The 12,289-nt window shown below is 34.3% G+C and overlaps 1 protein-coding gene across 1 annotated transcript in view; it reads right to left on the reverse strand.

Moving 5' to 3' along the window:
* ANTXR2 (ANTXR cell adhesion molecule 2) overlaps positions 1–12,289 on the reverse strand; it is a 152,868-nt gene that overhangs the window by 3,528 nt on the left and 137,051 nt on the right. The gene's annotated exons all lie outside the window — the stretch shown is intronic.

Below are 12,289 nucleotides of genomic sequence, written 5' to 3' on the forward strand. Positions count from 1 at the left end.
AAGTATCACGCCATATGATACAAAAACATGTTTTTTTTTTTTAATTTTAATTTTTTTTTTCCTCCTCCAGGGTTATTGCTGGGCTCGGTGCCTGCACCATGAATCCACCGCTCCTGGAGGCCATTTTTTCCCCCCCTTTTGTTGCCCTTGTTGTAGCTTCGTTGTGGTTATTATTATTGCCCTTGTTGACGCAATTCGTTGTTGGATAGGACAGAGAGAAATGGAGAGAGGAGGGGAAGACAGAGAAGGGGAGAGAAAGATAGACACCTGCAGACCTGCTTCACCGCCTGTGAGGCGACTCCCCTGCAGGTGGGGAGCCGGGGGCTCGAACCGGGATCCTTACGCCGGTCCCTGCGCTTTGCGCCACATGCGCTTAACCCACTGCGCCACCGCCCGACCCCCCAAAAACATGTTTCTAAACACTGTTTAAGAAACTTTACTTCTAACTTCTTATACTATGCAAATGAATAAATTTAACAATTGTTTTCATTGTATCCAAACAATGAGTGTTTACTATAAGTTTATTATAAACATAGAGCACAATGTTACACGGTGTGCAAAGGCATAGCACAGGGTTGTGTGTGAATAAGTACCTGTATTTTACTGAGGCTTTACTATGTGTGAAGTACTGTTCTAAGCATCAAATAACTTCAAGGTCAATATTTGATTTTTATTTTACTAATGAAGACATTGAGGTACAGAATAACTAAATAAGTTCAGGACCATACATTTAAAATTAGCCAGGCTGGCTTCAGAATGCTCAGATTTGACACTGATATCATTCCTTTTGGATATTCAAGCAAACAGTTATGGTTATAATGCAGTTTGGCTGTCGTGAAGATGTAGTAGAATCTTTGGGGGAAGGAGCCCTATGACTGGCAGCAATGAATAATTCATAATAGAAGAAAGAATTTTTGAACAGAACTCTTTCAAATCACCGATGTTTAAATATCTGTAAAAGAAAAGGACGACCAGATATTAATCAACTTTGATGAAAATGAGGTCCATCTTTCAGAGGGGAGAATGATATCCAATTATTCTTGTTAATGATTGTGTGCCAAAGCATAGGGATAAATACTGTATTTATGAGAGAGAGAGAGAGAGAGAGAGAGAGAAAGAGAGAGATAGAGTGATAGAGAGAAAGGAAGAGAGACAGAGGAAGAGAGAGAATCAATAGACACTTAGAAGCTGATGGTCAAAACTTAGTCCCATGTTTTGAAGGAGTTGAACTAAGGACCCCAGGATCAACATCAATAAGTTTTTCTTCATTTGGGTTTCGATGTCTTTAATAAAATCACATTAAGTGAAATAAAAATATTTTTGGTATGAAATAATATGTCTTGACATTATTTTGAGGATTTGGGTGGATGATGAATCTCATTTTTAAAGTTATCAGTTGTTTAGAATAAATGAACCAAAGTCAGGAAAGATTAATCTGGTGTGCAAAACAGAAGTGGTCAAAGAAGGAGTCTTCTATCTGGCTAGTTCATGATAAAACTTAAGCAAAAGCAGGAATTTATAAAAACTAATTTTCAAATTATGCATAGGAAAGAGAACTTTTACTTTTGGTCCATAAATACATAAGAAAATGTGCTATTAATTAATATCTTTGCAGTCATAATATTTTTTCTCAATATTTGTTTGATTTTGGAAAATCTCCAGAAGATAATCTTTTGAAACTTATCACTATTCTTTTTTGTTTGGTTGGCTTTTATTTTGATTTTTTTTAAATTTATGACTAATAGTGGGTTACAAGTTTGTAAGACTATAGTTTCACACCGCACCTACCACTGAAGTTCTGTGCTGCCCACCCTGAATTTTATCACTTTTCTACTGGGTTGTTGGAAAAGTCATGGTAGAGAGTTGGGCAGTGGCACACCTAGTTAAGCAAACCTAGTACTAAGTGAAAGGACCTGCACCAGGATCTGAGTTCAAACCCCCAGCCCCCCACCTGAGGGGAGGGGATGCTTCATAAGCAGTGAAGTAGGTCTGTAGGTGTTTCTGTGTCTCTCCCTCTCTATCTCCCTCCTATCTCAATTTCTCTGTCCTATGCAATAAAATGGAAAAAATGGCTGCCAGAAGTGGTAGATTCATAGTGCCAGCACAGAGCCCCAGCAATAACCCTAAAGGGGGAAAAAAAAAAGTCATGACATAGTTTTGCTTTGAGAAACACAGAAAAATAGGTCATGACTTTCCAACAACTCAATAATATGCATAACTAAAATCTACTTCTATCTCATTGGGGGTTAGAAGCAGTTACCTTTTTTTGGTCTTACTTTACTATTTATTATTAAAGATCTATGAAACGGTGCTGCAGGTGTCTCTTTCTCTCTCCCTTTCGATTTAAAGATAAGACCAACAAACAATAAATCAATATGCCATGAGTGCTAGGCATCTCTATTTGCATAGGTTTAAGCCATTCTGGAAACCTGCTGAACACACTCCTAAGAAAAACATCAGATTGGCCAAAGCTTTTCAGTACTTAATGTTCCCATAAGTCAAGTCATTTATTTACTGTTATTTTACAGTTAGTATTTTGTGGAACCCATCTGAATGTAGTTTGATTCAAGAAAACATGGGTATAACAGATGCCAATGATTAGTAAGTCTTTTAATCTGTAGTCATTCATTCTTTTCTGGTAAATGATTCTGAGTGACCACACAGTGCATCTGGAAGCACTTTTTCAGGTTACAATTAGCTATCTAATTTTCTAAGTGTGTGTGTGTGTGAGTACACACGTGTGTTGTGGTGTGGTAGGAAGTTGCACGCATGAGCTCCTAAGTTTGATCCCAGATGTTTCGTATGTCAGAGTGATGCTCTGGTTATGCTCTGGTACCCTCTCTCTCTCATTATCTCTTACTTCCTTTTGTAATGCATAAAATTTAAAAAAATGTGGACATATCTGCACATATACAGTCTACCTCAAGTCCTTTGATTCTTATCTATGTTAAGCATTCTATGTGCCCCATAAATGATATATATTTCTCCACTGATTGACAGCATGGGATATTTAAACCTAGGAACTCATTAACAACCACTTTCAAACCCTTTCTCTCCACATCTTGAGATGGCGGTTCTAAAAGGAAACAACAGCCATCTGTTTCTCTAGGTCAGTGTTCTTTCTTTATGCTATACAGATCGTAAGGTCCTGTGGGTCACTAGAGCTGAGATGGTGCCAAGATGAACATAAGACAATAGTAGGCACTATCATATTTTTTGTTGGTTAAGCATACAGACTTCAATTCTGTTACACTATTTGAAAACTTATTTCATTCTTTCATTTTTCACTGTGCCCAGTAAAACTAGTATTAACCAGAGGAAGTGCCATGATTCCCATCTCTGGAGCATTAAAATTCTGCTGGCATTAACGTTTGCATGCTCCTTTACTAGCTATCTGCACAGGATATATTTCACTGTTATAACTGTTATAGTACTATGTTCCCCTCATAAATATCCATTGACAAGCTGAAGCATACAACTACACTTTAGTTTCAACTTTTCAAGCACAGATAGCTGACTTATTAATATTTCCACTTTAAAAAAAGTTTACTAATCCATCATGTTTTTTGAGACAGTTAATAGTTTTAAATTGTGTACATAGCATAGACACAAACATGTAGAAATAGCTACAAGACAATTCAAATCATCCAGGACATCATGACTATCAGTAAGTAGTTTTGAGGATAAAGATACCATATTCTCTTGAGTGGAGATTCTCTGTATCAAATGAAGGTATAAGGGAAGATTAAGGCCTGAGAGAGATAATTCAGATATTTCTTTGTCTATATCTATATTGAGAGAAAACATCAATATGTGGAATTGCTCTACACATAATTACATGATCTATAAAAACTTATGAATCTAGGCTAATACTCAAAATGAAACTCCAAAAGTATGAATGAAATATAAACCATACATATGCCTTTCATTTAAAAAAATTATTTCATAAGATGGAGAGATCGGGAAAGAGAAAGATCAGAGCACCTGCTCTGGCTTATGTTTTACCAGAAATAAAGCCAGAAGTCTCACCCATGTAATTTCTGCACTCTCAAAAGGAGACACTCTCCTAGCCACAGTATATTATCATTCCTATAAATGCCAATTTTATAGTGGCATCCACACACCATACAGATATCCACTGAATGTTATGGATGGAGGTACTGAATTAGCCTACAAATTTACCTTCAATTGTTTCTAATTAGTTATATTATAGCACATGGAAAAAATCAGTAATAGTACAGATACCGTCCACATATTTTGCAAATACACACATCTCATATTTTTTTTTGTTGAGACTGAATATAATCGTCAACTAAGGAGAAATCTAAAACATATCTCATATTTCAGTAACAGTGAAACTGACTGCTGAACTTGTACATTTAATCACTGAAATCACTGTTTCTAATACCTTCTTTTGAATAAGTCATAATGTGAAGCAAACCTTTAAAAGATATGAAAAAGACCAGGAATAATTTTACACTTTCTAATCTTGATTAGAGTACTGAATATGTCATAAGTCAATCAACAGTAAAAAAAAATTACTTAAAAATACAACATGGAGGTATAGGAATAAATTTATTTTTAAAATAAATTTTGCATATTTACAAAGTAGAATTAATGATATTAGCAAGAGACTGAAGACAGCACTTAGAGACAAGATACAAAAATTAAGAAGTATAATGGGATAATTAGATATTATATAAAAAGTATCATACTGGAAAAAATTAGGATGATTTAAATTTTTTTAATATTTATTTATTTTCCCTTTTGTTGCCTTTGCTGTTTTAATTGTCGTTGTAGTTGTTGTTGTTGTTATTGATGTCGTCGTTGTTGGACAGGACAGAGAGAAATGGGGAGAGGAAGGGAAGACAGAGAGAGGGAGAGAAAGACAGACACCTGCAGACTTGCTTCACCAACTGTGAAGCAACTTCCCTGTAGGTGGGGAGCCGGGGCTCAAACCAGGACTCTTAACGCTGGTCCTTGTGCTTTGCGCCACGTGCACTTAACTGCTGAGCTACCGCCGGACTCCCATGAGGATGATTTCTATACACGATGGTGCAATAATGATCAGGACTCATTTAGGAAGAAATCAATATGTATATGGTATACTCACTATATTTTGTTTCATTGAAGAAAAAGCACTGAAATTAAGTTATACTGATTTCAATTAGCAAGACAAAACACTACTTGGTTTGAAAACAGAATAGGTAGAGTCCAGTGGATGAAAAACATAAATCTACGACTTAAAGAAACACCAGGATCTTTATGTAGGATAAATGCATAAACACTATTTCAGGAAATATATAGTACAATTTATGTAAATATGTACCCTTCTTACCCTTATCTTCCACAAAAAGCACTATTTACATAGCAAGGATGATCATAACTGCCTACTTTTTAATTAGGACCAAAAGAAGACAAAAGACAATGGAATTCTCTAAAAGTTAGGAGGAAAAAGAATTCCATATGTAGACAAAAACACCCTTCAGAAATATAAGCAAATTAAAGGTATTAACTTTAAACTTGAAATTTTAAGCTTTAAATTGTTTTTAAGATTGTCAATTTACAAATGTACAGTTTTACTTAGTATTTATTTTTTGAAAGCTTCTGTTAAATAATTCTTATGATCCTCAAAGTAACTGAATATTTGCCTATCTAACAAATGATACAAGGAACTGTGGAAAAAGTGATAGCCAATGAAATTCTGCATGAACCAAGTGCAAACTGAATTCATCAATAGATTTTTTTTTTAGTTACTTATTTGTTTGATGGGGACATCACACACTGTTTTAAAGTCCCAAGAGTGAGGAGGGGATTCATAGAAACTTAACTTAGCTAAGAATACATTTTTGCATCCCTAGGGTCAAAGGCATTAGGAATATATTTTAATAACTGTTATTCAGACCTAATGATGTGTACATATTTAGGGTTTCTCTTTATATGTGCCAAAAAACAATTTGAGAAAACAAGATTTAATTTATGGGGCCAGGGGTAGCACACCTCGTTAAGTATACACACTATATTATACTTTCCCATTAGTTTGTTTCTTAAATTTTACTTATGAGTGATATCTTTGTGTATTTGTCCTTCTCCTGGATTGAAATATTCAGTTTTAAAACTTTAAAGGGAAAGTAAAGAATATTTTCTGGGAGTCGGGCTGTAGCGCAGCGGGTTAAGCGCAGGTGGCACAAAGCACAAGGACCGGCAAAGCACAAGGATCCCGGCTCCCCACCTGCAGGGGGTGAAGCAGGTCTGCAGGTGTCTATCTTTCTCTCCTCCTCTCTGTCTTCCCCTCCTCTCTCCATTTCTCTCTGTCCTATCCAACAACAACAATAATAACTACAACAATAAAACAACAAGGGCAACAAAAGGGAATAAATAAATAAAATAAATATAAAAAAAATTTTAAAAAAGAATATTTTCTAAGTTATAAATAAATATTTTATTTGAAATCTGCCCCAAACAATTACTATTACTGTGTATGTATGTGTTCAGCACAGAACTATTTAGTGAGTTCATCCCAGGCATTCAGTCCTGATGGAAGACAAATATATATGTATACAATTTTTAAACAACAACTTTATAGTTTATGCACTTTTATAATATCTATAAAAATATTTTAAAAGCTAAATTATTTTTATATATAAAATAAAGTCACCTAAGTTGCCCAAATCAGCTCTCGATTTTTAATACTTAACACAAGCTATTATCTAGATGACAGATGACATATACTCTTCTATAGCACATAGTAATGTAAATTAAAATTCTTCATATTATATGTCTATATTTTGAGTTGTTAAAGCAGCAGTTAAATGACTACACTCATTGCTAAATTTATTCTGTGCACCAAACAGAATTTCAAGCAGCACCTTTAATTGTATATTCTAAAATTAGGTTGATAACAGCAGGGAGACTATCCCTGCTTTTACATGCAGATGCAAGTCTGAACATGCCTTTCACAGTCACAGGGATTTGTACAGCAAAGATAGATGCTACCGTGACCCATTTGTCATTTTCCTGAATAGGCATATGAGAGCATTAAGTGGGAATTTCTTGTTCGCAGTTTAAAAAGAAAGTAAAGTTTTATTACTTTTGTCACTTATTGGCACCCTCCTCTAGAATGATGTCAACTAATAAGACTGAGTTTTACAATAATTCTGGAGATACTAAACTCCTCTCTAGAGATATGCTCAATCCCCCACAAGAAAATAATAACTTTAGAATTTTAAACATACAAGAATACAGATACACTCAAATAAGAGCATTGTTGTGATGTTTCAAAGGGCCAGCTACTTATTTGTGTGCAGTTAACTCTTAATTGCAAAGAACAATTTTCTTCTTGTTCAACAGAAATCAAAAACGCTAAAGACATTTAAGAGTAAAATACACATTGGTTATATACATATCAATATATGCTTTCGAGTCAGCAAAGAATTATTGGCTTTAATTATGTGATCTCCATTGATCTTGCATAAGTAATTATGCAATAGAAGTCACAGAACTGAAAACTGGAGCTTAGTTATATCTACAAGTCAATTACTGGGTCTAGTGTTAGAGATAAATGATAGATAAATTTTAAGAGAAACACATTTCTGATTTTCTAACTCAAAATGATTTTCCAAACAAAAATAATATAATAGCCTAACAAATTATCCCACTACAAAATATAATCAGACTTTAGATAATAGCAGAGTATGTTCTTAATTGTAGCAACTCCTTTTTTTAAATAGATAAATCTAAGTATTTGTTTATATTTTCTTTCCTGGATTGATAAGTCTATTTTTTTCACTACCATTTTGCAAATATCTAACAAAGTCTTCACTCTACAGTTTGAGCCCTTCAAAATATCTGCCTGTAGGATTAATGACAGGTACCAGATTTGAAACAATATATTTGATCTATACAGGTAGTATACTTCTAAAACATATAGCTGTTTTCTCTATATTGTCCAAATGGCTGGGCATAATAGGGAAATGGCTTAACTGCCAAATAGAAATATTCTAAGCTGGAAAACAAGTAGGCATGAGAGAGCAAGTGAACTTGATGTCAATTTTAAATAGAGAGCAGATGGTAAGAAGTGAGATGTTTCATGTCTGAAGCCACTGACAGAAAAAGAGATAAAAGTATACATTCTAAATTCACTATGAATTTTAGATCTAAATGTAACACATGTTTTGACAAGCAGTAAGTGGTCACTACACACTAATGACAAGTTAACTGATTTATTTCATAGGCATTTATTTTTCCTTTTTTTTTTTTTTTTTGCTTCTGTAGTACTTGGCAAATTAATGAATATTTGAAGAAATGAAATTTTTCTTTGTACAAATGGTTTGTCATATCTCTGGTCATCTCCAGAAGTATGACATACCAGCAACCAAGTTCTTTATGAAGGAAGAATTACTTTACGCTTACTAATTATTAACATTGAGCAGAAGAAATCAGTTGGTGGTGAGTGTAGTATGCAGACAGTTATCACCAGGAGACAAGAAACTGTATTCATGTGATAAAAACTGTCTTGTAATATTTTCCCCAGAAAGTGATGTATTAAAATATAAAAGGAGCTGGGTGATGGCACACCTAGTTGAGCACACATGTTATAATGCACAAGGACCTGAGTTCAAGCCCCCAGCCTACACCTGGAGGGGGAAGGTTTCACAAATGGTGAAGCACTGCTGCAGGCATCTCTGTCTCTTTTCCTCTTTTTTCCTTTTTCCCCTCAACTCTTGGCTATCCCTCTCCAATAAATAGAGATGCGACATTTTTTTAAAATAAGTTAAGAAAAATAAAAAGAATGCAATATAACATGATTCATACTAATTTCCCAAAAGACACTTTAAAATACTCTCGATGGCATTTGCTGACAAATGTGATGGTTTCAGATTTAATTGACCTTTATCAACAGGTAAAAATTAGAGCCTTCAAAGAATGACAACATTCTCAAATGAAGCAAAACCATAAATTGATAATTACTACAATTACTACATCTTATTTCAAATTAATGAGGTCATTACTCCACAGTGTGCTATTGGGGTAATTCCTCCTCTGGTGAGAGATTCTTAGTAAAATTACTAACCCTATGACAGGACAAGAACACAGAAGACTTCAATGTCAGGAATGTGAAAGGAAAACGACTTTATACAACTGTGAGACATAATCTGGTGTTCACAGAGCTTACTTTCTTTAAACTCAGTCTTCGACACACCTTCTGAATGTGACTATAAAAATTCAGCTATAAACTCTAGCACTTGAAAACATCCTTTACCGAAACAAAACAGAGGTGCTAGAAGTCTTCACCAGTTTGGTGCCATAATAAAAGCTATGCTGAGCTATCATGTACTAACCTAGCATCCTATCATCACAAAAAGGCAAGAGGCAATGACACTTTAATGTGTTACCTGAATGCCATCCTGGAGAAAAATCCAACTGTACCAGCACATTTCTCAGATTTCAGCACATGACATGGGTTGTCATAAATATGTATCATTGTATTTTTCTTTAAATCAAAGTCAACACCTATCTTTGGAACTCAGAGAATACTGAATGGCTAAAAATGTTCTTGTATGGGCATGCTCCAAACCTGAGCAATTATATCAGCATTTTTATTCAATTTCTTCTGACAACATCAATGTACCTTGCAAAAACGCAAGCCAGATGTTCATTCTCTTTGGTGCTATTAAATGCCTGTTTTACAGACTTAAACTATATTCAGTATTCTTTTTCCCCCAAATGATGATGGCATTGAAATATTTGATAATGAAGGAAACATATTTTTATGTGGGTTTCTTGGTATTTCTAGATTTAAATATACAACTTGGTATTTCTAGATTTAAATATACAACTTAACATATGTTTTAAAAAGAGCATATGGAAATAAGAAAAAGCAAATCTGAATATTGGTTCAAAAGTTATTTTAAAGTAATTTCAAGCCATGCAAGTTATTGAAGCTGAGAACTAATAGAAACATAATATCTATGCTGTATTCATACTGATGTTTCAAGACTTTCAAAATTTCTACAGGTGTTACGTGACCCTTTTACAAAATCTATCCCTAGTTTTATAAGCATTATATCAGACAGTCTTCTCTTATTGTGTTATTTGGCATCATTTCTTATTGAAAATATTTAAAATATTGCCTTTGCCAGCCAGTGAATAAATTAATTAGCAGCAACCAATGAGGACTGTCAGTGTAACAACTTCCATCTATCCATTTAACTGCCTTATCTCAGAGGTGGAGTCCATTAACAGGTAATGAGCAAGTCAAATCTGGCAAAGAAAAAATTCAACATCATTCAGCTGTTCTCCAGATAAGAGTTTTTATAGCATTTTACTTTTGTTGCTTTCAATTTTATGGGGTGTGAGAAGGATAAGTAATGACTCACAAAATGATCTCAGACATACCTGTTATTAATTAGAGTGTTTTAAACAATGAATTTTAACATCACCTGGTTCTTACCTATACTACTGAAAATATAAAATAATATATTTGGAAAATTTTCATAATTGCCAAGCTTCTTCTGACTTAATTATAATCCAGATTGAAAAAAATCAGTATCTTAATGATAATTAAATCAATTTTAAAATAATTAATACTTTCTGTGTCCTTACATAGGTTTCTGAGAAAATTTACTTTACTAAAGCATAACTTACCTGTTTTAAAAATTGTTCAGAAATTGTCAGAGAGATAAGAAATGTTTCTAAACTAATGTTTGCCAGAACACTCTAGTCCCTCCACCGTTACCATACTGTAAGTTATGTGTCAATTTCCCATGTAGAATGCTGTGTTAGCTTATGTGGCTAGAAAGTGGAGGGAGATAGTTGTTATAATGAAGTAAATACTTTTTAAAAATTTTGTATTATCTTTACTTATTGGATAGATATAGCCAGAATTTGAGAGGGTAGTAAGAGAAAGAGAGAGGGAGACAAAGAGACACCTGCAGCACTGCTTCACCACCACTCACAAAGCTTTACCCGACAGGTGAGTTTGAGTCCCAGGTCCTTGTGCACTGTAACATGTACACTCAACCAGGTGTGCCACCACCTGGCCCTGTAAATAAAAGTGTTTTTATTCAAAGATTCAAAAGGAAGGTGGCAGCCAAGGTACTAGATCAGCCGGCAGAGTGCAAGACTTGCATGCTGGAAGCCCCCTGTTCATCTCAGATACCATGTGTACTGCACTGACTTCTGTATCTCTCATAGGATATTTTTCCTGTCATTTTGATTTAAATAATTAAAAGTCTCTTTAAAAAAGAAAGTGGGAATTCATAAAACTTGTAAGATTTATGTGGAACTAACAATATCATTTTAAAAATAAGTAAATTATATCAAATATAAAAGATAGCTGAATATAACATGCCTGTAGGAATTTTCATATAAAACAAGATACATTTTATATATCAGAAAGCTGTTATGAGGTTACCAAAACTTATCATAATGTCTCAGCTGAAAGAATATACTGATTAAAAATGGGGGAAAATCTAAGTAGAAGAAAAAATCTGGTTATTAACTTGAGGTGATTATGACAATTGGTGAAAGAAAACCACGTGATGGTTGTACTTATAAGGGGAATATACATATAATTACATAAAATTATACTTTACTGGAGGAAATGCAAAATGGTACTGTTACTATGGAAAGAGTAGAACCATTCCTCAAAATGTTAAACACAGGGGTAGGGTGGTGGTGCACTCGGCTGAGCAAACATATTACTATGCATAAGGACCATGGCTCAAGTCCTGAGTCTCTATCTGCAGGGGGAACCTTCATAAGCAGATATATATATCCATATCCACCAGGAATGGTGAAGTAGTGTACAGTCATTGAGCCATTGTGTTAACTTTGGTGGCATGGAAAAAACAAATAAATGTTATACTGTGGCAAGTATTGTTACTCCACATGTATAGACAAGGGAAAGGATGCTTGGAGAATGCCAGTCTTTCACACAAACTCAACCGCAAGTCAATGGCAGCTGCAGAAAAGTCAATGTTCAACTCCCATAATCACAATCACCAAGTTAGGTAATAAAATTCTGTTACCTGGACGTTTGTACAGACCTCTTAAAATGACATTAGAGATAAGAAAATAGCACTGGATAGAATTATGAGGCTGGGGTGGAAGCCTACCTTTCTGAAACTAAAATCCAATGGGAGTAGAAGACTTCAGTACATTGTAAATTAGATTTTAAGAGTATCATGAAAGGAAATATCAAATATATTGGAGAAAATGTGTATTAAAGGATATGTATTCAGCCCTCATTTCTGGATTGAAAGCACTGTGCTGTAGACTAGCACAT

Source organism: Erinaceus europaeus, chromosome 3, assembly GCF_950295315.1.
Source record: "Erinaceus europaeus chromosome 3, mEriEur2.1, whole genome shotgun sequence".
Lineage (NCBI taxonomy): Eukaryota > Metazoa > Chordata > Mammalia > Eulipotyphla > Erinaceidae > Erinaceus > Erinaceus europaeus.